This window comes from Hoplias malabaricus, chromosome 1 (genome assembly GCF_029633855.1).
Source record: "Hoplias malabaricus isolate fHopMal1 chromosome 1, fHopMal1.hap1, whole genome shotgun sequence".
Taxonomy (NCBI): domain Eukaryota; kingdom Metazoa; phylum Chordata; class Actinopteri; order Characiformes; family Erythrinidae; genus Hoplias; species Hoplias malabaricus.
Window position 1 is genome coordinate 70736231 of NC_089800.1, and position 26749 is coordinate 70762979.

General features: G+C 38.8%; 1 protein-coding gene across 2 annotated transcripts in view; it reads right to left on the reverse strand.

The window, feature by feature from the left end:
- peli1b (pellino E3 ubiquitin protein ligase 1b) overlaps window positions 1-26749 on the reverse strand; it is a 51453-nt gene that overhangs the window by 20746 nt on the left and 3958 nt on the right. The window contains exon 2 of one of the 2 annotated variants that reach the window (XM_066672590.1): window positions 14284-14402. The exons of the other annotated variant lie outside the window; for it this stretch is intronic. The gene's annotated coding sequence lies outside the window, so the exon portion shown is untranslated. The remainder of the gene's footprint in view (window positions 1-14283; window positions 14403-26749) is intronic. 2 annotated transcript variants of the gene reach the window in all.

Sequence of the window (26749 nt, forward strand, 5' to 3'; positions counted from 1 at the left end):
GATCTGAAATGTTTAATGTCTGGTTGACCTTTCCACACGGTGTGCTCCTACATTTCCATCAAATTGAGTCTTGACCATTTGTGATTCAGTTGTGTGGTTCCATATTGGCAGAATAAAAAACTGTTTTAAAACTAGTGCTGGGTGATATGAGCACAAATCAATATCATGATTAATTGTACATTTTGCCACGATTGCGATTAATGAACGATTATTTTCTTTTGTTTTTTTGACTTGATACTTCAGTGGTGAGGCTAGTACTGTAAATATGCTCTGGAATTAAAGCTGGGACATTTTTTTCTAATGTTGCTGGGAGCTTGATCCTCTCTTGTTTTTTGAGCACTGTTTATAGTTGGTGTGTGATTGTGCTTTAGTGGCTGAAACCACCGTCAGAAACAACCATCAGCGTTTACATTCGACTTCCTTTTGTTCAGTGTCGTCTAAATTATAGTCAAAATACAACATGTCCAAACCACAGATGCTGTTTTTCTTTGGTACGAGCTGCTCGAGTGGCTTAGTCTGCTTCAGTGTTTAGGTTGCTTCCATGTGGCAGATAGGGGCAGAATCACGTGACTACAGCTTGGTAGCGTGGTTTTAAAGGAACAGTACATGAACACACTGTGGGGACATAACAGAATAAAATAATCTATATACAAGATTAAGTCGATTAGAAGTGCTGATAGGTGATTTAGAATAGTTATCAAATAAATGCCCAGCCCTATTTTAAAGTAGTAAAAAGTAGAGAGGAAGAACAGAGAATAGAAAGAGGCGGGAGAGAGAGGAAAAAAAACCCTAAAGATGAGGGAAGTGCAGGGTAAAATCAGTGCAAATTGGGAGACTGAGGAAACCAGTGAAAAATCTGAACCTGTCCAGAAAAGAACAGCCATGTCCCTATAGGTTTAGATAAGTATTTCAACTTCTGTCCTCAGTTCTCAGAGTCAGGATCAGTCCTACTGGAATATTTCACTCATTTCCACCAACAAACAAGTTTGGAACTTCTTCGGAATTCCTGCCTGGTACCAATGTATTCAAGGGCTGCAGTGACAATGCTTTTGACGTGGACACCATACTGGGGTCTGATTATCTGGAATGTAACAGTAATTTACAGGGTAAATAATCTGATCCAGCAGCCACGTTTTGAAAACAAATACATATACTAATGGTGTCTTTCACAGCAAGTCCAAAACAGATGGACTGCGATGCTGCGTCAGATTTTGAATTAGAACCTGTTCCATTATCTGAGTTTAACGGATTTGTTAACATCAGACCGATCAGTCAGAGAAGCGTTGTCATGGTTTCAAGCCAAACAAATGAGCAGGAAGAAGACAGCTGAACAGTTCGTCATTTTTGCAGTCACAAAAGCTTAAAAAACAATCAACACGCTGACTACTAAAATGCAGTGGTTAAAGAAAATATAATCCCTTTTAATCAAAGGAGCAGCGTGCAGAAGCAGAGCCTCAAACTCCCCCAGTGACCTTCGGAAGCACTGCTGAAGTGTTTGGGTGTTGTTTAGTTGCAGTGCTTAAAGTAAAATGGTAAATTCATTATCACTCCTACTCAATGTATCAATTTCTTCTTCCTCTTACAGAGTCTTCCTGCGATTTTAGAGTGCTGAGACAAAAAAACGCATCAGGTGTGAATACGCCTTTAGAGAGTGGAACAGATGGAGGATGTCTTATCAGGACTATCTGTCTAAATTATTCCACAGGTTTTGTTTAAAGTTTAATATAGTGGTTCACCTTGTCTGAAAGTGTGCCTGATCAGTGAGGGACGCTTCCATGCCGCAGTGAAGCCAAGTCTGAATCACAAATGTCTCCCCACAACCTCCGTAGGGCATAGTTGGCCATACATTTATGATTCAGTACTCACATGCTGTCATACATGTTATAAAATTAATTTTAGTGAGCAATAAGGTTCAAAATTTTCCTGTCAAATGAGCCTCTAATTACTGAACTAGTGATGTACACTATGTGGGTAATTTGGCACTACAATGGGACGTGGCCTGACACAGAAAAACAGAGCCCTGACGCCGATAAATGTGTCAGGGATCCATACTTCATTTTCATGTCTAAATAAAATGAAAAGTGTTGACAGAAATAATAAAACAATTTAAATATCACATTTATATCTGCAACCCAAGAACAGCTGGTTCTTCAGGCAAACCATGAAGGTGTTTGTGAGTGTGCGTTGAGCTAAAGAAGCTGCAGAAGAGAACAGTGTGTCAAATGACGCAATATCACACAGAGGAGCTGGGCCGGTTATTTGCAGGATGTTATTTTCCTAGGTGTACTGGATAATAGCCCATCGAATCATATCACATATCACTATGATCTGAACCTGCTGTAAACAGTGGATAAACCATGACTCTTCAACTATGGCTCTTGTCCTGGTTAAAGGGGACGTCTACGATTGTGCGGAATAATATCTCTCCGGTTTACTCTGGAAAATCACTAGCAATAATCATTTTGGTTCATGCTTTTCAATGTTTGGAGTTCTCTCCATTCGCTAAAAATATTCCACTGCCTCTGCCATGAGCAGAGAGAGAGAGCTTTTTTATTACAATCATGAACTACGCCTTTAAAACAGACAACAGCAGCAGAGTAAAGTAGAAGTCCCCTGTAACGTCCCCCACTCCATCGATTCCCATCAAGACGGTTGCAAGCGCAGGCCAGTTCACAGGCTAACACCAAGGTTCCAAGAATCCTGAAAAGAACTTGTTCAACAACCAGAATACATTTGTTCAAAAGGGTTAGATGAGAGCCTTAGTGTTGATCCAGGACCAGTGAATTAACAAAAGGGCTGCAGGGGCTCCTTAGTGTGCATCAGACAACAACAGCAGTACTGTGTACGCTGAATATAGATTACGATTTTCTACAGGAGAATTTGTGCTGGAATTCTGGCTGCGTATTGTATATTCAATGACCTGAGGTTAATAATGTTTTACAAACCAGCCTGTCTGAGACTGAGAGACTAACTTGTGTCTCAGCTTTCATACATCAAGTGAGAATAAAACTGTGAGGCTGATGTAGGATGCTTTTTTTCATCGGTTTTAGACACAAATTGGACGCATTCTGTCTCTGTGTTTAGTAGGAAATCGGTTCATGAGCTTCAGCATACAGTTTATGGACATGTGCAGAGTAAAGAGCAAAATGCACTGTATCACTGTGTGCCAAAATTCTATTAGATAATAGGTGACATCCCAGGCATAGCAACATTCAATACTAAGCTGCTATGCAGTCAACTAAAGAACAAATGGAACATTTCTGCTGTGTCTAGACACAATTATCCACCACCAACCCCGTGTGTATTAGGTTATTCCATGTTTTCACAGCCATTTCTATGAATACACATGAATAAAACACATCAAATGTTGTATTACTGCACAAGCCTGAAACCTCAGGGACACAAAAACTTGCAAAATTTCAATGTTTCAGCAATTCACACAGCTCTTCGCTGTAAACAACAGTGCTGGCACAAAAGGGAAAAACAAAGACAGATACGACAGGAGACATCAAAAATAGAGAAGAAACGGGTAACAGATGAGTGTGTGTGTCTATATACAGTAGAAGAAAAAACAATGCTTGACCAAGATCAGTGAAAAGACACTGCTCACAACCACAGTTCTGACCGCATTTGATCTAAAATAATTCTGTGTGAAGCCAAATAAGAACACACTTGCATCCCTTACATTTTTGTGTTTTGCTAAATCAGTGAACACAACACAAGCTACTTATGTTATCTGACAATTCCACTACTGGGGGGGGGTTTACACCAATGCCAACATTTGGCACTGGGACCTTAGGTTCCTGTACAGCTGCTGCAGAGCATCCCACATGATGTTACTCTTGTCACAATGTTAATGATGTCATTTGTAATAGGATAAAATAGCAATTAAATTGCAATTTCAACATTTTTATGTTATTTTATGACACGGAGATTACATACATGTAATCTATGCCTGAATAACACAAACACTGGCTTGACCCATAATGACGGTACAAGCCCCCACTCCAGAAAAGCTGGGATCAACTGTAAATTGCTATAAAACAATTGTCTGTGTAGTGTTTGCTCTCTTGAAGCTTTTGTTTTAAGTGAAAGACAAAAAAAAAAACAACACACACACACAATTTTACTTTGTAAATAGAAAGTAATTTAAAAGACTTTGAGACTTCACATGGCATGCCATGGGAAACTGTCATGCTACGATGATAAATATAGCCACAGGGGCGTTGGAGCACTAAACCCCCTTTACAAAAATAGTAAACCACACATCGATAATCTCTGGAAATACTAACAAATTCTCTGGGCCCAAGCTCATCTCGGATGTTCTAAAACACAGTAGAAATGTATGTTGTGGTCAGGAGTTAATGTTTCAGTTTGTTTTCATAAAAAAAAATAAATAAATAACTAAAATGGATGCTATGTTTTCCGTGCTAATGGTAAAAGGGACCGTCAAGAGTGTTATCAATAGGTGCAAAAGGCAACATCTCTTGTGGTATTGGGGGGGTGCCCTAGACATGGATGACTTGCATATTGTCGCTGTCCAATTAAAAACATCTCCATTTTAGTGGATTTTTAGTTTACTACAGCCCCTGGCAATCTGGAATTAAGAAACACTGTTAAGAAACTTGAGGAAAAACACTGCATCATTATTATTTTTTGCACCATCTCTGGCTTTAATAACAGCTTTAATTCTCTGAGGCATGGACTTAACTAATGACAAACTGTATTCATCAATCCTGCCCCACTTGTTTCTTATTGCTGTTGCCAGATCAGCTTTGCAGGTTGGAAAACCGCAGACCGGAAAACTTTATCACAGATTATTGTTTTAACTACATTTTTTAAAAAATGTCCTTTTCTGGTAATGGGATTTGTACATTAGATAATTAAAACGTTCCAAAGACTACAAACTGAAACAACCTCACTGGACCTCACTGGAACAGTTCAACAAAACATCTGGTGGCGTCCTTGACACAGAAAAACACAACTGGGACTACACCCAGCAGTTAAAACAGCTTGGGGTTCAACAAGGACAGGCTCTTTCTCTCTCTCACTCATAGTTCGGTATTTGGGCAGGGCAGCACAGGCCTTCCCCAGCTGTTCCTTTTCTAATCACATGCATGTGTTCTCCAAATGCTGGCAGCATCAATATTCCAAAACAAGAAACCCTATCTTCCTCCCTTTTATTTACCTGGATATAGCTCTCATGTTTTGTGTATATATGTGTACGCACACACAAATAGAGGTAATATACTCCAAAAGACAAAACTCAGTTTTCAAAACAAATCTGTCCATAAAACTGGGTTCGTTACAGACTAGACACATGCACTGTACACATGGACATTCATCATGATATGTCTTTATACTTGGGTTATTATCTTAATGCCATCACTTTCAATTCACTACACCTCTCAGCATTATAAATATAAAATTATTTCATAGTAACACCCTAGTAAAACACTAATACATGCTTACAAGTATCCAACATGTTCTTCTAACTCAGACCTGCTCTAAAGCATTTTTTATTGTTTTGAGTGTGCCTAGAAGTTTTTAAACACATGCTCCCTTTCCTGGTAACCATGGCCAGATAACTGTACTGCAGCATGGCAGCTATGGTTACTGGTTGGGCGATATACCGATAATACTGTAGACTGCGGTATTTAAAATGTGGACGGTAGCTCTAAATGAGGGCGGTATTTTTTTGACGTGTGGTGTGTTAAATTTCTGTTGTGTCTTTAAAAGTTGGCTAAAATGTTCATGTGCATTTAAGAGAGCCACAGCGAGGGGGCGCTGTGGGAGCTCATTGACTGCTGATGTCACGATCTGAAAACGGGTGGAGAAAAACACAAGCCCAGTAACCCACCGCAGTTGTAAGTTAGCGCACGTGTCTGTTCACAAGTGTTCACAAGTCACAAAATCACAAAAAAAAATAAAAATAAAAAATATAATACAATTATAGTGTCTGTTGGCGCCAGCTTCTAAACAGTGTAGAGCCGTCTTATTTTGCTTGTTTTTCTAACTTTTCTGTTCCTTCAGCACAAGTTGCTGAAATTTGCTCTCTCTCAGAAACGTGTGTCGGTGTGCAATGTTGGGCTGTGTTTAGCAAAATTCACTTGACTTTGTGCTCACAGATATAAGGCTCCGTGTAGCCTGACAGAGCACCCCTCCCAACGGTAATACGGTATACCGCAATAATATTTTGAGATGGTACGACGGCATGAAAAATGTGGATACCGCCCATCCCTACCACCTGCTACTGATAGTTTTATTTTCTTGATGTCCCTTTCTGCTAATGACCCACTGATACAGAAACCATGCATCATGGCAAGTGGATTAGTTCAGCTATGTCATTCATTCATTCATTTTGAAATGTTAATATCAGTTCTACAGTGATAGGTTCCAAAATACTGAGAAAATGTGAATATGTTTGGCATAAACAAATGTCACAGCCTATTTTCAAAACAAATTCCAAAAATCCAAAAAGATGGATGTTTAAATAGACTTCCACTACTGTGTAAATCAGGCGGTGGCCAACCTATTAGACACAAAAACAACATTACTACCAGGAGCTACAATCAATGTATTTTACACAAATATTCATACATATAAACAATACTACAGCAACCGCAACTTCTTTAGGATAATAACAAACTGACACAGACTAAGAATTTCAATACCAGGCACTCAAAGAATAGAATCATTGGGAGAAGACTCCTCTTTGCTATCTGTTTACTTTACCTTTATTTAGCCGCTTTCACTGTGAACAAGGGCCGGACAATAATTCAATATCAATATATAATGAGAAACAGAACAGAGAGAGGAGAGGGAAAATGACAAAGTGATCTTCGTGTTTGGAGTGCGCGGCGGAAGAATACACGGTTACGCTGCTCGGGACAGAGGAGGATAGGTGTTAGTATAGGATAAGTGCTTACAGTATGTTATTTATGCACAGTATGTACGTATGTTCTGACTTGCAGCAAAAATCGATTTATGACGCGATGTAGGAACGGATCAACGTTGTAAGTCGAGGACCCCCTGTAGTTATATTTTTTTTATTTGAAAGAAAAAGCTGCACTTGTACAGGAAAAGAGACACAGCTCGGCCATCCATTGTGTAAATAATCTCTCTCAAAAATTATTCCAAATCACACCAAAGCAGTCAAAACTGAATCATGGTAAAATATGAGATTACATTCAGAGAACTGATTCCTGATTCAGTCAAAAGAAACTGTGAAGTGGTCAGTGATGCAAACCTACAAATGTGCAATGTAAATGTAATTAGACCGGCAGGAGATGAACATCTGCACAATTAAGTGTACTGCGATATTATACCTTGGCCATATTACCCACCTCTCCTTACACTCCATCTGCGCAAGGATTGTGGACTTTAGTTACTGAGCTCAAGCCAGTGAAGATTTCAAGTGATCTTAAAAGGAAACCCCAACAGCCGATTTGCAAATGCACACAGTCAAAAGCCGTGCTACAGCTGTAGTTCACAACTTAATTATCAGCTGGTTTGAAACATTCACTGACACAGAATGAATAATACATTCTGTCATAAAAATAGCACAATGTTTGTTTAGACTGATGCCTTTTCACCACTGACAAAAGAACGCAAAGAAGCTTCTGTTCTAGGTTGTGTGTGTGTGTGTGTGCGAGTGAGCACACAGCCAAAGGAAATTCATGAGCTCAACAAATCAGATTATCAGATCACTCCATCACCACGCAATACTGCACACAACAACATCCGGGACAAAGCCTTGAATATATATGGCATACCATTTACTGTGTGGCCAACATGCTTCTGGATACATTTATATTACAAATAAGAAAAAAAAGCTTAGACTTCCAGGACATGGCCCTCATCAGACATTTCAGGTCAGTCTCCTGGATAGGGATTAACCCTCATCTGAGGGTTTAATTATATTTGTGGTTCCGTCCTCTTGGTCTGTACTAATGCAGCAAATTACATATATTAGTAATATTAGTAATTATATATTAATGCTAATTCTCATTCGCTTCGTGTGACATATCAGGCATCAAACCAAAAGAATTCAACTAAAGTCATATGAAGAAAATAAATAAATAGATAAATAAATAAACAAACTAAAAAAAAATGATTGGACAGATTTTTTTATACAACTGGAAGCAAGACCTGGGATAATATCCATCAAGCTCTCTCAACCATATTATTCTCAGAGCTTTGTGTTTTTCATGTGTGTCTAGACGCGTTTCCTCTTATCAGTCAGTTTACAAACAAAACAGATCTATAAATCTTCACAAAGTGGTCACTTTGTCAGAAATTCATCTTTTCCATTAACCAAAGTGGGTTTACATAGAGCGGACAGCAGTTCACTTTGTATTAAATACATTTAGATATTGGTCTATTTTATGCTCACAATTCAACGAAGTGTATCCTTTGACAAAATGTGGCAAACGGAAGTCTAGAAATTAAAAACAACTCTGGGATTTTAACTACCCTGACACCTCTAATGGCACTGTATGCCAACTGTAGGGTACCCATTTTCTTCGAATCTACTCTACTCTAGATTTAGCCGTGGCCTTGAGTTTAGAGAAGCAAGCTTGAGTCTGAAGGGTTCAATTCCTAAGACTGGAAGGAAAAAATTCATTCATGACTGAAGTGCCCTTGAGCAAGGCACCCAATCCCCAAACTGTACCCTGGGCACATAGGTGGCTGGTGGACCACTGCTCCGGTTATGTGTGTGTGCTCACTACCCCTTTGGATTGCTCAAGTATTGTTCACTACCACGGATGGGTTAAACGCAGAGAGGAATTTCCTCAAGGTAACTCTTATTCTTCTAAACACATGCAAGCTGCTAGATGTAACCTAAAGTTAGACTACATGACATATATGGAGATTCTCCACTGAAAGGAAAAGGGTAGTGCTGGTGTTTTTACAAATCAGGATTCAAGTCATTCAGTAACTCAAATTTGAGGATTTTCCAACTGGAAAATATTTTAGCTCTACCTCAAATGGACATAGTTGGTTTTTGGCTTATCTGGCTAACTGAGAAAGCCTGCTTTGTGAATTACCCACCAAAGACTATGTATAATCCTTGTCTGGGAAACAAACACATAACGTCCACATAATCCCACAATGGGCCACATAAAGGATCCATTTAGTATAAGACAAACAGACCATTTAGAGTGTAAACAGGGGATTTTAAGGGTAATTTCACTCTACAAATATGTAACCAAGGAACTACACTCCCGTCTGAAGTAAGGGGAAATTACCATGGCCACACCTGTCCCAAAGCCCTTTGGACTGTTTAGTAGCCTATGGAAGACAAAGCTGTGGTTATTTTCCAAAGTGTCCACTGTTCTTAGAAAGTCTATGGGTCCACTGTATTGCATGAGGTTTTCCTGACATGAACATTTTAGACCACCATCAACTCATTTTCATATTTTCATTTGAACCATGTTTGAGTGTTGTATGTTTAAGTGACTAATGTGCTCTGAAGTGCAGTCTCAGTGCATTCAGATTTTTTTATCATATAACAGACCCTTTAAATAATTTTTAAGTAGTTCTCTTGGACTATTGGACTTTAGTGGGTATAAAAATTTGGCTTATGTGACTTCAGGTCAACCACAGAACTATTCAGAGTAAGTGAGACATATATGTCACTCATTTCGATAAATAGACAGCCTTGCCGTCTTCCAGCCTCTGAATCCTTACTGGTAACAGATTAGTTTCTCAAGTGGACATCTTGTAACATCTCACACGTGTCCTCATACTCATACACCCTGATTGCATTATAAATACTGAAGGACAATATTTTCCCACAATGCACTGTTTTCTCTGCCTTATTGGGAAGGCCTCACCAACTTTATTTGGGTCTCTTGAAATGTATAGCGTGCTATCAGGCTATCCCCATGTCCATGAATTTCTTCTAGGGTAGAGTAGAGCACAGGTTCTCACGACGAAGTCACTAGATCAGTTCCAGTTCCTGCACTTAGTTTTGAAACATTCTGCACATTTTCTCCAATATAAATAGATTCTGGAGCCCAAAAATCTATTTCCAGCTGGGATCAAAGAACAGTAGGTTCTTCAGCATGTACCATGACAACGTTCAAGGGTATATTAAGCTAAAGAAGCTCCAGGGAGTAGAGACTAAAGACTAAAACTGTATGTGATAAATTGCCAGTGGACCCAATATCCGCTTTTGGATTTAAAACAGAAAATTATATATAATGTGTGTTTTCTCTGGCTGTGGTCAGCACAATTCGAGGCTCATGCACTACGTTCTGAACCCGCTGTAAACAGTGGATTAACTATGACTCCATCCATTAATCTCTGGTTCTTCTCTCCTGGTTAATACAGACAGCAGCTCTGTGAGTGAGCAGAAGAGAAAAGTAAAATTCCTAGGAATACTCCCCTCCGATGACATATCCTTAGTTCCTATCAAAACTAGTGGAAACCCAGGCTGGCTCCCTGAATAGCACCATGGTTTTAAAAATGTGGTACAGAAGCAGTCCAAGAACCAGTGTTGCCTTGGTCAAATAGTGCTAGATAAGAGCCTGGGTGTTCATCCAGGACCAGTGAATTAACTACTCAGTGTGCATCAGACAACAGTGATAGTACTGTGCTGTCTGAGCCTGTTTTTCAGTCTGAGCCAGCTTTGGTTCCCGTCAAATCTGGTGTAAATCGCATCGATAGATAACACCAATGTTATCAAAGAAATAAAAGGGTGCCTTGCCACTTTTGACTCATCCTGTACGACAAACCGCAGTTTTGTTTCCAGCTCAGGGCCACCGCAACACTATAAAACTACATTAATGTATAAATATATACTGAATGAACAAGGGTAAATGCTTATTTTGTGGCATATTTTAAATTTATTTGAAAAACATTCATTCAGTTCAGGGTCGTGGTGGATCCAGAGCCTACCCAGAATCACTGGGCGCAAGGCGGGGACATACCCTGGAAGGGGCAAAATTAAAATAAATTTTTATACAACTCCAAACAAGTGAACAGTGTTTTTCACAGCTTTGTTCAATATCAATAGAATCAGAGATTCCTTTAATTTTTTATTTTTTTTTAACACTACGCGAGTCCATAGAATAATTTATTTATTAAATTACAAACATTTTCCTGTTGTTTTTCAAGAAGGGAATTCCCACCTAATGACTGTGTGTTGGCATGTGTGGAAGCTATAATTAAATAAAATTTCAGAAAAAAATCAAAATTTCACGTTCCAATCTGAAGAATCCTTACAAACTGGAAAGCGATATGGCCACATGGTTTCAGATAGAAAGTGTGAACCTAGTCTAGTCTAAATAAATGGTGTAAGGCATCTGGTGGCCATTGAGTCCCTCCAGACACGGCGAGAAATGGAGCTTTGTAACCCAAGTTTCTGCACACAAATGTGTTTCTGTGTGACTTGCGGCTGTAGTGGAAAGCACTAATGCATGGCTGTGCGTATGCATTCATCTACATGGGAAAGCAGCCTCACAAACACACACTATCAAAAGCCCCAGCAGTGTGTACAAACGTGTGCAGAGCCCTAAGGACTGGACGACATGATTAACATGGGAAGCAGGAAATGCTGCATAGGAACAAACACTTGAAAAGCCAATCAAAGGGTGTGGTACAGAATGGAGATTTCTACCATCCAAAGAACTACATTAAATTATACAGGGCCTTTTGGGATGGTTTCATACTTGAAATGATTGCATTAAGCCAAAAAAACACAGTCTGGTACTGGTGTTGGTTAATCAGTTTTGATATTAAGCTGCTTAGCACTGATCTTCTTTACATAAATAATCATAACAATAATAATAATCATTATTGCTATGTTCTCTGACCTTCACTTATTTATTATATTCACTTATAGTTTTCTGCAACCATATACCATCTAAGATCAATCTAATATCATTAGACTTTTCCTGCAATTTAAGACGTCACTGATGTAATATAAAAGGACAAAGACTCATGAACATTCTTACAATAAGAGCCTCCACAACAAATTATAAATGCATGCTTCGGAAAGTGGAATGGAATCTTCCTCGCCTACTTCAAATGGACCTCACATGCAACCATCCCACCTCCTGCCAACTCTGAGCAAAGCACCACACCTCGATGATTAAAAGAGGAATTTCGAGCTCTCTTTAAAGTCAAACACACACACAAAGGTTTTAGCACCACTTTACGACCAAATTAAGGGTCTAATTATCGCTGTTCAAAGAGGAAGCAAAGACACAGTGCTTAAATACCATACAGCAGTTGTAAGGGTTGTCATACCAACTCGGTCTGTGTGCTAAAATAGATCCAAGAGCAGAGAAGAACATCAAAATGAGAAGCTAACACCCAAGAGAGGGTTGAGACGACCACATCTATGAACAGAGTCAGCATCTGGTATGTGTGATATTTATTCATTATATTGGGCTTAAAGGCAGACATGACTGCTTATTCTTCAAATCAATAGATAGCTCTCAATCTGGAAAACTCATGCCATTTTTCTACTCTTCTGGGAAAAAGAATGTTGTAACATTTCCATGAAGATTTAATAGCATTCAAACACATAAACATGACCCAGTGAGGTCAGATACTGACGTTGTTGTATGATTAGTCCTCAACTCAAATTAGATGCTCCATCGCTTCAGAGAATTCACCGCTTCACAGCCCAGTGTTTTGAAGATTTACACCCCTCTGGCCAACAGTTATGGCAGTATTTTAAAGATCTAGGCAGTACCTTTCCAATTTGAAACACAGTGGGTTTTAGAGCTCCGTGTCCAATATTGTAACCGAACAAAAAAGGAAATCAAAAGGCATTACAGCAACAAATATGATTCAAACACTCTAATCAACTAGAGAATTACCCATATAAAGGCAATACAAGTTACTCAGGCGTTGTGAAAATAAATTTTTCATCTTCAGTTGAAGAGGTAAACTCCTGCGGATCACCCGCATAACTTGGTCGAACCAGATATTAAATTCCAGATTAAACTCTCAAAGTTTCTTTTGCATCACGTCGAAAGCTGCTCTTGTCTTAGCAACACTGGGAATGAGACCCGGGTAGACAGAGTGTCTCACATCTGAAATGGTGATCCATTGGTGATTCCTGGCTTCCTTGAGAATCCTAACACAATCTTCAAAATAGTGCAGTTTCACTATTATTGAGAGTCACCAGACTCTTTGGGGTGCCAGAGATCGATGAGCTTTAGTGAACTCATTGGAAAGACATTCGGCTTTAGCCCTGAGTGCCACAACCTAATGCGAGAAACCCAACAATGAGGTTTCAACTTCTGAAACAGTGCTTTTGACTGAGCTGAGATCAGGTCTGAGTGACGCATTGTCCCGAAGAAGCTCAGATCTCAACTCCTGGAACTCGATTTGACGATTGGAATAATATTCCTTTGAAATGATGTGAAACTCCAAAGACACAGCTTGGATGATTTCTGTCTTTAGAGCTATGAGCTTGGCCATATCGAGGGCAGCATGATGAGGCATCACCTGAAGCTGAGGAGGACACTACTAGTGCTGGGCTGATGAGAGGCTGAGAAGCTGTCGAAGCTTTTTGGCACCATATTGGTGCAAATAGGTCAAATGTGTAAGTAAACTGTAATGGAGACTCAGCCTCAATGTAACAGTGCCCAGTAAACAAACAATTTTGCTCTGTGGAGCCCACGCTTTCCAAGACGTATGCCATACTGCCCGGATTTTAGACAAACATAATCAGAAAAGTATTATGTTTTGTTTTGAGCAGTACAAACAGATGACGTAATACAGAGGAAGCTTCAAGTCGGGGGGGGGGGGCATCACTGTAGGGTCTAAATGAATAAATTAGATTACAAATGATATGCACTTCAAGCAAACTGACAGACCCAAAAAGCATGTTACAGGGCTCAAATTGAATATCTCAAGTTCAATGACCCAAATCCATAAAGCACACAGACAAACAAAATGCCCCAGGCCATGCTTGCAAAATTGAGAGCACATCTCAAAGCCTGGAAAATCAATATGGGGTGAGTCGAGGAAACGGATGATCAGCAGTGCTGAAGTGTAATCTATACCGTAATTTCTCTTTGTCTGCTCCAACATTCAATAGATATCCAGCCTCTAAATAAATAAATAAATATATAAATAAAATAAAAAGTGGGGGTGGGTTGCAAATGACATCTAGCTACAAAACATTTAAGTGAAGTAATATGGAATATATTAAATGCTCAGCATAGTTTGTTATTGTACCTTGAACTGTATTAAAAACATAATGCTGAATCAACAATATGTGCCTGAGTATTTACTATTATAAAATGATAGGAATACCTTGTTTCTTCATTCACAGAAACATATCCAGAGCCAGGATAGATTAGAATACGTACAGCACACTCCAGTCAATCACAAACTGTATGTTGTTTAGCTGTACTGCTTGAGTTTCGTTGAGACTAGAAAAGACAAAAAGATAAAAGGAAGAGAAGATCAAGTTTCACGACGAAATGCAGATAACACAAATTTTTTAAAAATGGATAAGGTCTGATAAGGGCCCTGAAGGTCCTCCAGTTTGAGAGCAGGCAAGTGGAAATCACGTGCAAATTAAAACACAAAACAGCTCCGGTTACATCCATAGCTCATCTCTCCATCAGCACCATGCCACAATACACAACACTGTCTGTCCATTCCCAATGACTGAAGCCATTACAGATGTGCAGCAAAGCCTAGCACAGTATAACCCTTATGCTGATCCCAGAACAGCAATTTTACAGCAAGATTAAAAATCAGGGGGGGCTCTCAAGCGGCGGAGTGCACTAGGCATCTGCTCTGTCACCAGCAGAATGCAGGTTTGATGCAAAAGCTGATGCCTTCAGGGACTAGGGAGTACAAATGGCCCCTTCTCCAGCCATCAGCGCCTGCAATGCTGGTTAGCATGGGCATCAGTGAGCTAATCTCCTCTGATGTGTTGAACTGTTCATTGATGTTGCATCAGTAGCAGCTCAAAATGAAGCATTCAGCTGCCTCACAAATCTTTGAGGAGGCAGTTGTTGACCACCACTCTCCTAAGGCTAGTGGCACTAGCTGATCTGGGTAGATTCAGTAAAAAGTTGGAACCTGACATGGCTATTATTTAGAGGAGACATTTGGCAAAAATTAGAAATATTCATTCATTCATTCATTCTGTATCCTGTGTATCCAGTTCAGAGTTGCAGTGGACTAGGAGGCTACCCAGAATCAGTGGGTTCAAGGTCGAAACACATTCTAACATATGTAATCCTTTAAGCTGAATGGCTTCAGATTATAACATTCACTTTAACTGCCGAGTTCATTTGAGACCAGTTTTCTTTTCAAATTTCTTGCCGGTGTAAAGTGCTTTTAGCTTGAGGTAAGACAGCCCTACAGTCCAAGGGCATGTTTTCAAATCAGAGACACGGGAACCTTCCAGAACATGGCAGATATGCGTGCAGACCACCATTTCCTTGTGTTTGCATGTTCTCTCTCTATCTCTCATTTGAAGAAAAAAAAAAAATCTAACCTCACAGCAAAGCCAAATCAGAGCCACGATCTATGACAGGTAGGACTGTTCCCTCAGAGACAGTCAAAACAAAACCAAACTGAGAAAAAAACAAAAAAAACAAAAGGAAAGAACAGAAGCATGTTAATAGCAAAAGTTTAAATAAAAAAAATAAATAAATAAATAAAAAATAAAAAAAAGAGCAAGACTTTGAAGCAGCAGAAAAGGGAGGTAGATCAAAGACAGTTTCGAAACCTTGACCAATCACAGAGGCTTTTCTAGGCCAGCCAGCACAGCTGACGCTAACGCCCACCCCACACACACATCCCCACACTTTTAAACTAGGTTTGTCAACGGCAACCATGTGATTAATCTGGAAATTACATCATAATAATGACATATTTGCTGTTTTATTAGGCGACGTAAACACAGCACTGATACTGCTGAAGGTAAGTATAATAATTTTTATGCTGAAAAATTTATTAAATTGCTCACACATGCTTACACACACACACACACACACACACACACACTTATTGCATGCTGTAATTTTCTCAATTAAATCTTGTGCCAGAACTTCATTTTGTTTGAGGTTTCTCCTTCCCTGGAACTTTTACTCAGCAAATTAAGAGTTTATGATTCAAATATCATAAAAACTACTCTGAAATGTTATAATAAAGTAAAAAGTAGTATTTCCTCTAACCAGTTTTTCTAGTATATATAACTTGCAATTAAAAAGGATTTATCACAAAACGATTACCACAATAAAATATTTTAATCAATTTTCATCACTAGTTTAAACATTCTTTAAAAAGTCTTATGATGTGATGAGAAGCATTAAACTACAAGGGTTATTCAGTTTTTCTAACGCCAAACTGAAGCACTTTCAAGGTCCATTTTCAAGCTTTTTTCAGCACCATACACCTGTAGTAAGTTGCATATTTATTCAAATACATTCATACTCAAAATAAGTACACTATATAAGTACACTTGCCTTGCAACCTAACCTGGCTGGGTCTACCGCCGAGTCTTACCATTTAGTCTAGCCCTGTTGCGAAATGTTTAAATGTGCTTATTTATATTTTCACTTTGTGTTTTTGTGCTTTCTAGTATTGGGATGAAAATGTCACCATGAAAACATTACCCAACCGTTTGTAAAAAGCTGCAGACTTAGCAGGAGGCTACTCATGGGTTTTTTCCTCGTCTTGTCCATTTTTTGGATTTGTTATTTTCTCGCCAGCTGTCATTAGAACGGCAACCTCCTGGCATTTTGACCGAGTTCTCTCCGACTCATGAAAACATACCAGATCGCAATCACATACTAGCTAGCAGTGAATCAGCAGCAAACAAGTTATCTGAGCCGTGCCTAAAAGGTGAACAACGAAAGCAGGCTCTCGCCCAAGAGCTATTCATTCATTCATTACTTTCTTGTAATCAGGGCAGAATGTTAAGGTTATTTTGTCCTCTCTGGAATAATGAAGACCCGTTTGGGAGTCAAAGAGTCGCCACTTCTGGATGAACTGAATCAAATGACCTTGGAGCATCTAAAAGAGTCAGACTTCCTCTCATTATCACAAGCATGGACACTAGCAAGTCTTTGTTTAAGGCCCTGATACTACTTTGATTTGTTCATGTAATAAGCAAAATATTCAGTTAAAGAAATAGTTAAAATTTCAAGCATTTTTAAGCACTTTATCCAAAATTCCAGCACGTTCCAAACCTGGAAAATGCAACATTAATATTCAGCACCCATACAAACCCTGAAATTATGATCATGCATGTCAGGGCAAACATTTCAGATTTCAGGGGGAAAAAAAACACAGACAAGCATAAAATTATCTAGGCTAAAACACTCAATCTGAATTTTGTGTGCAATATTATACTTGAAAACAGTCAGTATAGCTCTACAACAATGTGTTCATTCATTCATTCATTGTCTGAAACCACTTATTCAATTCAGGGTCAAAGCCAACACAGAATCACTGGGCGCAAGGCAGGAACACACCCTGGAGTGGGCGCCAGTCCTTCACAGGGTGACACACACACACACACACACACACACACTTGAGTTGCCACTCCACCTACCGACGTGTGTTTTTGGACCATGGGAGGAAACCAGAGCACCCAGAAGAAACCCACGCAGACACAGGGAGAACACACAATATGTTTAATACCTTGAATTTTTTGTTATGGTGATGCATGTTTGTCGTGTCCATTAGTGCTTGATTCCAAATCTACACTCCAGCCAGTCTAACTGTATTATGATTCTGACACTAAAAATATTTAATATAAAAAAAAAATGTATGAAAAGGGAAATTCAGCACGTGCTTCCACTATTTACCGAGCAAACAGTAGGCTGTATTCATCACCTGTTCCCTTCTTCGGTTTGTGTCTATTCTACAGTAACAGCCCCTGAACATGTGAAGGGACAATCCATTTCAGAGAAAACACAACTGGAAAAGACAACTGAAAACACACAGATACACACATAAACCTGTATTTGCTGACGCTCAGCAAAAGAGCAGAGTGATAGTTTTGAACAGGATGCTGTGAAAGGCGATAAAAAAGAAGCCACACACTTCTCACCTTATCTGAACGAGGCACCACAATGCATCATCTACGGGACCAACAGTTATTTCAGCTCTGTTCAAAATTCAGATAAACTGCTTGCTTGGACACATTTAATCTTAACATGCAAGTTACAATCTCTTCCAGACATAACATTTGAAGGTAGATAATGCCTAACAAAACTTATTTTACATTCTGAACATCCCATTTCAAATGCACATTTCCTACACAGAACACATAGGGCCTACTGTAAACGTTATTTTCCTGTATACTTTAGTGTATAGTCTCTATTGATTTGCATATAATAAAACATTAAGATGGTAGTGGCATTTACAAAAGCCTAATGGCTTCTACAGATGAAGAGAACTAAAGCATGGTATTGTTTTCTCAGCACTAGGGTCACTTTTCTGAGTAGTAAGTCACTGGACATGTGTTCCCTGAACACAGCTGTGGAGCAAATCAGGTCAATTAGGGAAACACTACATGCTAAACCAGATAAAAGGTAAGAAGAATAAGGGGGTTTATTTTGTTTCACTGCATCATCAATCAACAAACAGACACCACTTCTGTTGTGTGGTGTAATGGCTCAGTAATCTAAATATAACACTATATTTTAAAAGCATATGCTCCTGCTTAATCGCCACATGAATGTATGCTTTTTTCTGCTTTAAAACAAAGCTTTATCTAAGCTTGGCAAAATGGCTTAAAATCACAGGCCGAATGTGGAAAGACTTATGTTTCCGCTTGCTCAGTGTATGTAGTGTTTGTGGCAGTGTTTCGCTGAGGCACATACTCAAGGAGCGAGCGCTAGAGTCCTTTAAAGAATTGGAGGAGGTAAGAGACTGAAGCTAGAAGCTGGAGTATTTAAGAAGAGTTTTATTACCCTTCTGAGCCCTTTCGCCCCCTCTACTGCTGTCTGTCTGGCTTTACCTCTCTCCATCTGCCAGCTCCTTTCTATCCCAAATTCACTCTGAGGCCTGAACCAATTAACCATATGCCAAATTATTAAACTGTGGGCTATGATTCATATTATGACTTATTGCTCAGTACAGATTATAAAACAGTGTTGTATATATGTAACTGATATTTAACAGTTTCCTTAGTTTTGCTTTGTTTATAATCAGTGGTGTCACTTGATACAATTTACTGGACCAGGTGACCCAGTAAAATCACGTCAGTAAAATATTAATTTCACCCTAAATAATTTAAGTGTTTAACAGGCTTTTTACTAGAGACACATTTGTGCTCTGTCGGTGGATTGGTGAGCAGAGGGGTGCAGCAGTGCCCCTCTAAATTCTTTGTCCCAGCACAACAATATTCTAGAAACGTCCTTTATAATAGGAAGTTATAATAGTGAAGCTCTACACTCTTTTTCCATCCCTTTACCCATGTGTCATGAGGCTGCTTTAAACCCTAGGGTCTTGTTTAGACCAGTAAGAAAAAAAACACGGGCCTAGTGAGGTTTCACACATATGTTTTGGTCCCGTTTTAAGCTTGAAGCCTTTAACCATGAAGGCACACTCATGGAAAATGCATTTCTTCAAACAGCACAAACTGCTAGAACATACATTCAAACAAAGACAAATTCAGAGCAAGAGTCAGCCTTAGACACTGTGCGACCCTTTGTCTGATGATGTTTCTCAAAGCCAGCTGATGTAGAAAATGAACGCAGACAGAACTGTGTGTCGCAGGCCCTGCCTAATAGTTCAGGCCTAAGAGCTCAGACTGACAAGGCTCAGGTCTGTCTCAGAGATACACAAAAGACACAGTGAGCTCAAACTGTGTGAGATCAGACACAGACACAGACAAATAACATTATGCGCTGGTATGTTCAGAAACCAGGCAGACAGCTGATGCTCAGTGTGTGTAGGTGTGCTTGTTTTTGTATGCTCTCTTAAAGAATGTGTCCCCTGACTATATAAGAGAAAGTGGGCTTAAAACAAAGAGTAAATATTTATTCAATAAGAATGCCCATGTTTACTTGTTTAAACCTAAAAGGGTAAACTCATTAATTTTTTTTGAATGCCTCTCCATAAAGGAGCATAAAATTCAGACCCTGTGAAGAAGACCCCCATGAGCTCAAAGTCACCGTGCTCATTCTCATTTATCAGTTAGAGGGGTATAAAGCCCCCAGACACTGGGCTCTGGAGCAATAGAACTGTGTTATCTGTAGTGAAGGAGCTGGGATATCAGCTCACACATGATTATTTACCTCATTGCAATCTAGTGTTGCACTGCATACCGATAGTGAAGTATCTCAATATTTTGTCATTGTAAACACTACAATACCCTACATAATTAGTATTGGTACTTTGAGGAGTGTTTTAAATTAAGAGCAGTATTTCCAACGAGTGCCATAGGGAGGCAGTGTGTGCCCTCAGCACTTTGCCCCCTCTCCATCCCTTAAAGATTTTGTTGCTCGTTTTAACGACATGTCAGACCTTCTAGCAAGTCATTTAAAACACGTTTAAAAACGAATTTCGGTACAAACCTTAGCTACTTGTTACAGAAGAGAATCGCCGGTAGCACATCTCATTAGAACACTGGGACTGACGGCTCTCTCTCCGCGACTTCTCTGCTCCCTGGAGACACAGCACCCTCGACGCAGCTCGTCAACTCACCCAGATCAGAATGAGCTGCGAATGTGCAAAAAGTGCTGCCAAAGACATGTTCGCTTCCTTTTATGTTGAATCTGTTTCTTTTTCTAAACTCCTGAACTGAGATCACGTTATTGATTAAGGCATTCGACTTTATTCAAACAGTATACACGATTGATGAATGTATGACATGGGACCGAAGGCACGATTGGACCCTAAAATGGCAAAAAGTGACATGTGGCCTCACACTTAAACAGATACCAGTGATTTTGCAGACCGCCCTCAGCTTTTAGAGAAAGTACTTTACTTTTCCTCGTGTTTTAGGTTTTTCCATGGTATCGTTTCAGTTATGGTATTGACCGTGTAGATTTTTAGTTTAGTGTGCTGAGATATGGGTTGAGCGATGTGGTAAAAATAGGATCGCAATCTCGATTTTATCACAATGTTTTTCAAGCAAGTTTTTAACCTTTTAACACTCCAGGTGTTTTTTCCATTTTGCACCTAAAATTACATCCCCAACATCTCGAGGCCATGAATAAACTAGAGCAAATTTTATGAAGTAATGTTACTGAAAAGCCTTCAGAATTTTTAAAGATACTGAAATGAATCTTTATTGGTCAAAATACAATCAAAACAACAAAACATTTACGCACTTTTCTAAATTTAAATTTGGAATCTTCTTTGAAAACTTCAAAAGACACCAACCTCAACATCAGGAAAATGATTAATTTTACTGCAGAAAAAAATGGCAAAATTTTACCTAATCTCATGCACCACTCCAAATGGCTTTTTATCTTCACCAAACAGGAATAAAGTTCTGACTCGCCTAGATTTATTCTGATATTTAGGCTTGTTTCTAAACCAGTGTTCTTCCCCTTTAAGGCCAGGCGTGTTAGAAGGAGGACACTTTATCCGATTGGCTGTAGAGTGAGGCCCTCACTCCCCTACTGTGTTTAAATTGTCTCAGTAGAGAAAGGGCAGACAGTTAAATCGATCTGAGCTTTGAAAATGTATTTATTGTTTGATTGTTGTTTATTTTGATTGATGTTGCCATATAAAAAACTGTTTGCAAGGAAAAGATCTCATGTATTGAATAACAAATTCAGTAGTCGTACATTTTAGAGTACTGACTTACATTATTTGTGTCCCAAGAGTCTGCCCATTCGACTGATGTGTAACATGTACACAATATGTAAACAACTTATGAGAATTGCAGCGGACAGACTGTGCATTAGCATGATCCAGCGATCTCACTGTGATGCTGTATTGTGGACAAATTTTTATCCTTCACGATCCCTACGCTAAACTAATTTTTTACGAATTGCAAAATGAATATCAGCTCAAGTTGGCTACAGAGACGTCCTCATTATGCCACACACACACACACAGCTGCCGCTAGAAGTCTATTAGCAGTAAATTAACATCACATTAGGTCCACCAGCTTGAGACCAGTCAAAACAACAGTTACAATACAAAACCCACAAACACACTATAATAAAGATCTAAAAGTCATTGCGTGCCTGCAGTTGAACTTGATTTGATGTGCTTTTTTGTTTTCCAGATTTCAACAACTTCAAAGTGCTAAAGCTGGCTGGAAAAGCATCACAGGGCTGGCGTAAAGAGAGTGTTCAGCCTTTTGTTGCCTGGATAAACCTTCAGAATGTGTTATTATAAATCCAATGGGGAATTTACATTGCAAGATAAAGTTACTGTATTAAGAACATCTTAACTCATCCCAAAGAAACAATGAGAAACAAACATTTTGGGATCAACAAGAAAAGAAAAAATTAATTTACAATAGAAAAATCTCACACACACACAAGCATTTTTGCTCTTTGGTACCTGGAATTAGGTAATGTTTTAGTACCTACTTGCCAATAGATCCAAGCTAGCCTAACTGGGACTAAATGTGATGTGTAGACCATGAATGGTGCATGGAGCCACGTTCAGTCCCAAAAAACAATGCGAATACATGATGAGTAAACAATGCTTAATGATACCACCAACATTTTAGTCTCCAAATACTGCTGTGTCTGTTAGAGATGGTGTTTAAAGACATTACCAGCTACATTTTTGTGGACTATCCTCTGAAGGGAAAAACGAACCAGGTGCTGTAGAAGTCACACAGTATACCAATGGTACAATAATTTGTTGTATGCTAAAGTTTGACATATGTGTGGTTGATTTTTCGACTAGAAAAAAAAAGTTACAAAGCCATAGCTTCAATAACAGTCCCATATTTTGGTTTAATGTTTTCATGTTTGAAATTCAGCAAACAAAACTTTAAAACTGACACATTGATTTTTACTTAGAATATCAGTTAAAGCCCAGACTTTTGCCATTTACAACCATGTTTCATACGCATCTCTAATTATTAATAATAATAGTTGCATAGGTTTTACATTGTGATCTCATCATGGATTGTGCCTTAAATCTTCTGTGTTATAAATGTTCATTCAATGCAGTTGTTTGAGAATGTGATTGTGTTCTACTTGCCCATCCAAGCTCTTGAGATGTGTGAAAATGTGTCTTCTGATGTTTTAGCAGAGGGTTTCTCAGATGCTAGAGAACAGACAGATGGTGGAGAAGGGACGGGCGAGGCTTAAACTTCAGCTTTTTAATTATTCAATGACACGAGCACAGAGCAGCCAACAGAGAAAAATCAAACACATACATTTGTCACAATGTCTGACATGCTGCATGAATGCATACACACACACACACCTCAAGAACCACTTACTGTCCAGTAGGTTACAGGGATTCTAACACTCCATAAGAAAGCTGTGTGCATCACACTCTTCAAGCTCAACTCTGAGTCAAACTAAGTAACAATAGTAAAAAAAAAAAATAAATAAAAAAAGAAAGAAAAGAAAAGAAAAGAAATACGAATAACTAAGCTTATTGCATTATAAACCTTATCTCACACACACTTGCTATGATTGATCAACACAGTCAGGTTTCACAAACAATAGACATTAATACACAGAGTTGAAAAACCCACGCATTCACACACACAGGTGTTAACAATTTGGGTCAAAGAGGTGTGATGAAACGAACAAATGACAAAACCATTACAAGTCAGGGAGGAAGAAAAAAGACAAATGTGTGCCATAGAGGTGTAAACATAAACACACTCTGTGAAGATGAAAATTAGTGTGAGATGCATACACATACACAAATTATTAAATAAATTTTAAACAGCTACAGAGACTACAAAATAACCCTAGGCCACCAATCTATCATCATTTAATCCGCAGTCCCCCCCAGACACAGTGACAATGGGAACAGCACAATGGACCATTTCTGCCAGGAAACAAAGGCTGCCTGAAAACAAAATACACAGGAAACAAGTTTATGTACAAAAATAACAGCCAATAAAACAAAACAGGGCAAGAGAAATGGAATAGTGGCCATTCTCATCGCTACTAAAGAGCTCACAACCTGATTCAGCAGCTGGGGTTAAAAAAAAACACATCGTAATGTACACAGCATGTAAAGGTGGAACAAGTTTATAAAACACTGACTTATAAGGAGCCTGTGTACGAGCCCCAATAAGGCCACATTTCAGAGAAGCTGTATTCTCTTGGTGTATTTGCGTGTTCTCTCTCTCTCTTTCTTTCTTTTTCTCTGGTTAGTAGATTCACTCTCCCTCTCTCTTAAATCACACAGTTATGGTGCTTTTCCACTACATGATACGGCTCGACTCTGCTTTTTTGCTTCTCCGTTAGACAAATTTACCTAGAAACCAGGAACTTTTTTTTTAATCCCTAAGAAACCAATCCTTTAAATTTGCAGGGTGGGGTGTTCCAGGCAAGGTGGACTGCAGGCCAGGGGTGGAGAGGTAAGTGAAGGTAGAGGCAGGGACTCATTCCATGTTCTAAGTTCACGTACTGAATAAAGGTTAAAGTGCAAAATTCCATCTAAGTCATGTATAAGGAATATAATTTTTTTTTTTTTTTGGAAATAGCTTAAAAAATTCAATTCAAAATTATAAGATATAATAGAACAGAGATTACATTTTAAGGTTTTAAATGATCACCAGAGAGGAATTTCAAACAGTATTGGCAGTCTACATAACTAAGGCCAATTCAGTTCTTTGTATGATTAATGTCCTTATTCCTCTGCAATATGAGAGTGAACCTCTTGTTCATGTCCACCCTGTCTGACCCACTTTCCATGGCAATCATAATCCCCTAAACTTCACCACGCACAGGACGACCAAACTCACAAGGAAGCCCTGCTGGAAAAATATCTGGATCCAACACAACACAGCAGCACTCCGGCCAGAAAATAAATACCTGAATCTACTGTTAACACTCACACTGCTGCTGAAGAATACATGTGTCTTGACTCTTGCTTAATCATAACAAATACAGCTGTGTGTAGTCTTGAGCACCCCTGATAAAATTAAATGTACACATCCTGTACAAAAACTTTAATCCACAGTTTTAAAATATCTTCACTTGCTGATTTAGGAATAAAATCAAAATTAAACTTGAAATACTTTTAAGAAGTTGTGCACTCACTTTTTATTTTAGAACCTGAATATGTCCATTGACCCTTTTTAAATCAAACAATATTAAGGCTAATTTCTGTCTTTGCTTCCATGTTCATTTGATAAACAAATAAAGAGTCCCTGAAGAGAGTTGAAACCCAAAGACCAACATCAGTACAACTTTTCATTGCTACTATGATAAGAAATTAAACCAACCCAGCTGCCAGCTGCTTCTTTAAACGACTGAACAAGAAATACTTTGGAAATAGTATTTCTCTTGGGAAGCATAACAAAATACCTTCCTATCCTCGAGCTATTTGGCACGGTTTGACCTCAAAGGCACTGTGCCTATTCACACGCCATCCGCCCAGCAAGCGTGACGAGGTTTCTATTGAGGAACAAAGTTGAGCAGCACACTTGCACACTTTCCATTTGGGTTACACCTCCTGCGGTGAGTTGTGGGAACATAAGTCATGTCAAGAGGAGTGATACTGCTGATGAAAATCAGAGCACTGAGTGCAGAGGAAATAAACTTACAACAGTGTCATGACTGATCCTTCCTCCAAGGCACTTATTAGAATTTGCGTGAGGCACCACAAACTGGAACCATTCGTAACAAAATCCTAAAAGGAGAGCCCAGAAAATGCACCAAAGTTGGAAGGCATTCCAAATCCCTTCAGTGAATACATGACCACTTTCAAACCAATAATAAGTCATAATCATTTCATCCACACACTTGCTATCTAAACTGAGCAAATCAGTGAATCTCACTTGGTTAGAATCATCATGTTTTCTTTAAATTTGTACAGTGCTAACTTTGGAAAATTAGCTCATGTATACTTTAACAATTTTTCCTAAAATAAAATATTACAATTTTTTAAATGGTACCTAAAAGGAACATAGCACAACCTTTCTGAAAAAGCACAACTGACTACACAGTTCACTATCTCAAGCTCGAGTGAGAGCAGACAGAGCTGAGTTCACCCCTCCAATCTTGTTTATTAAGCCATCATACCTTCTCACAGATATCTGATCTGGTCTGGTGTTCTGGAGTGAGATCTCCTTTCCATGCCAGTGCTGACACTGAGCTGATTGGTTCTATCGGTCCTAGTGAGACTAACCGTGGTGTGCATTGATATTACATTTATATCAATATTTGCCTTAAAAAAGAAATTATATACAACCACGATTTTTTTATCTGACTGTAATTTCAAGCCGAATGCATTTGGTTTACTCCAGAGGAGACTACTGGGCAAATATATATTATAAGTTCCTGTTTACTTTAGGAACAGATTCAGCTTTCCTGGGAATGTTTCAGACGCTAAGCCATTTTTATGAAGTTCTGCTTGTGTCCAGCAAGGGGGACATTGGTTAGGTCAGGTACTGATGTTGAACAATTAATTCTGGATGCCTCTTCAACTCATCCCAAATATATTGAATGATAGACTAATTCTAAACTGTGGTTAAAGGCTAAGCACCACTTAATGGACCTCCATGAATATTTCACATTATTTTAGTTACTGACATCAATAAGTATGAATTAAAATGAAAAAAGCAGCTTAATTTGCTTTAAAACTGACAAATTTTATTAAATTGACGGGAAAACCCGAGCTCGCTTCGGAAATT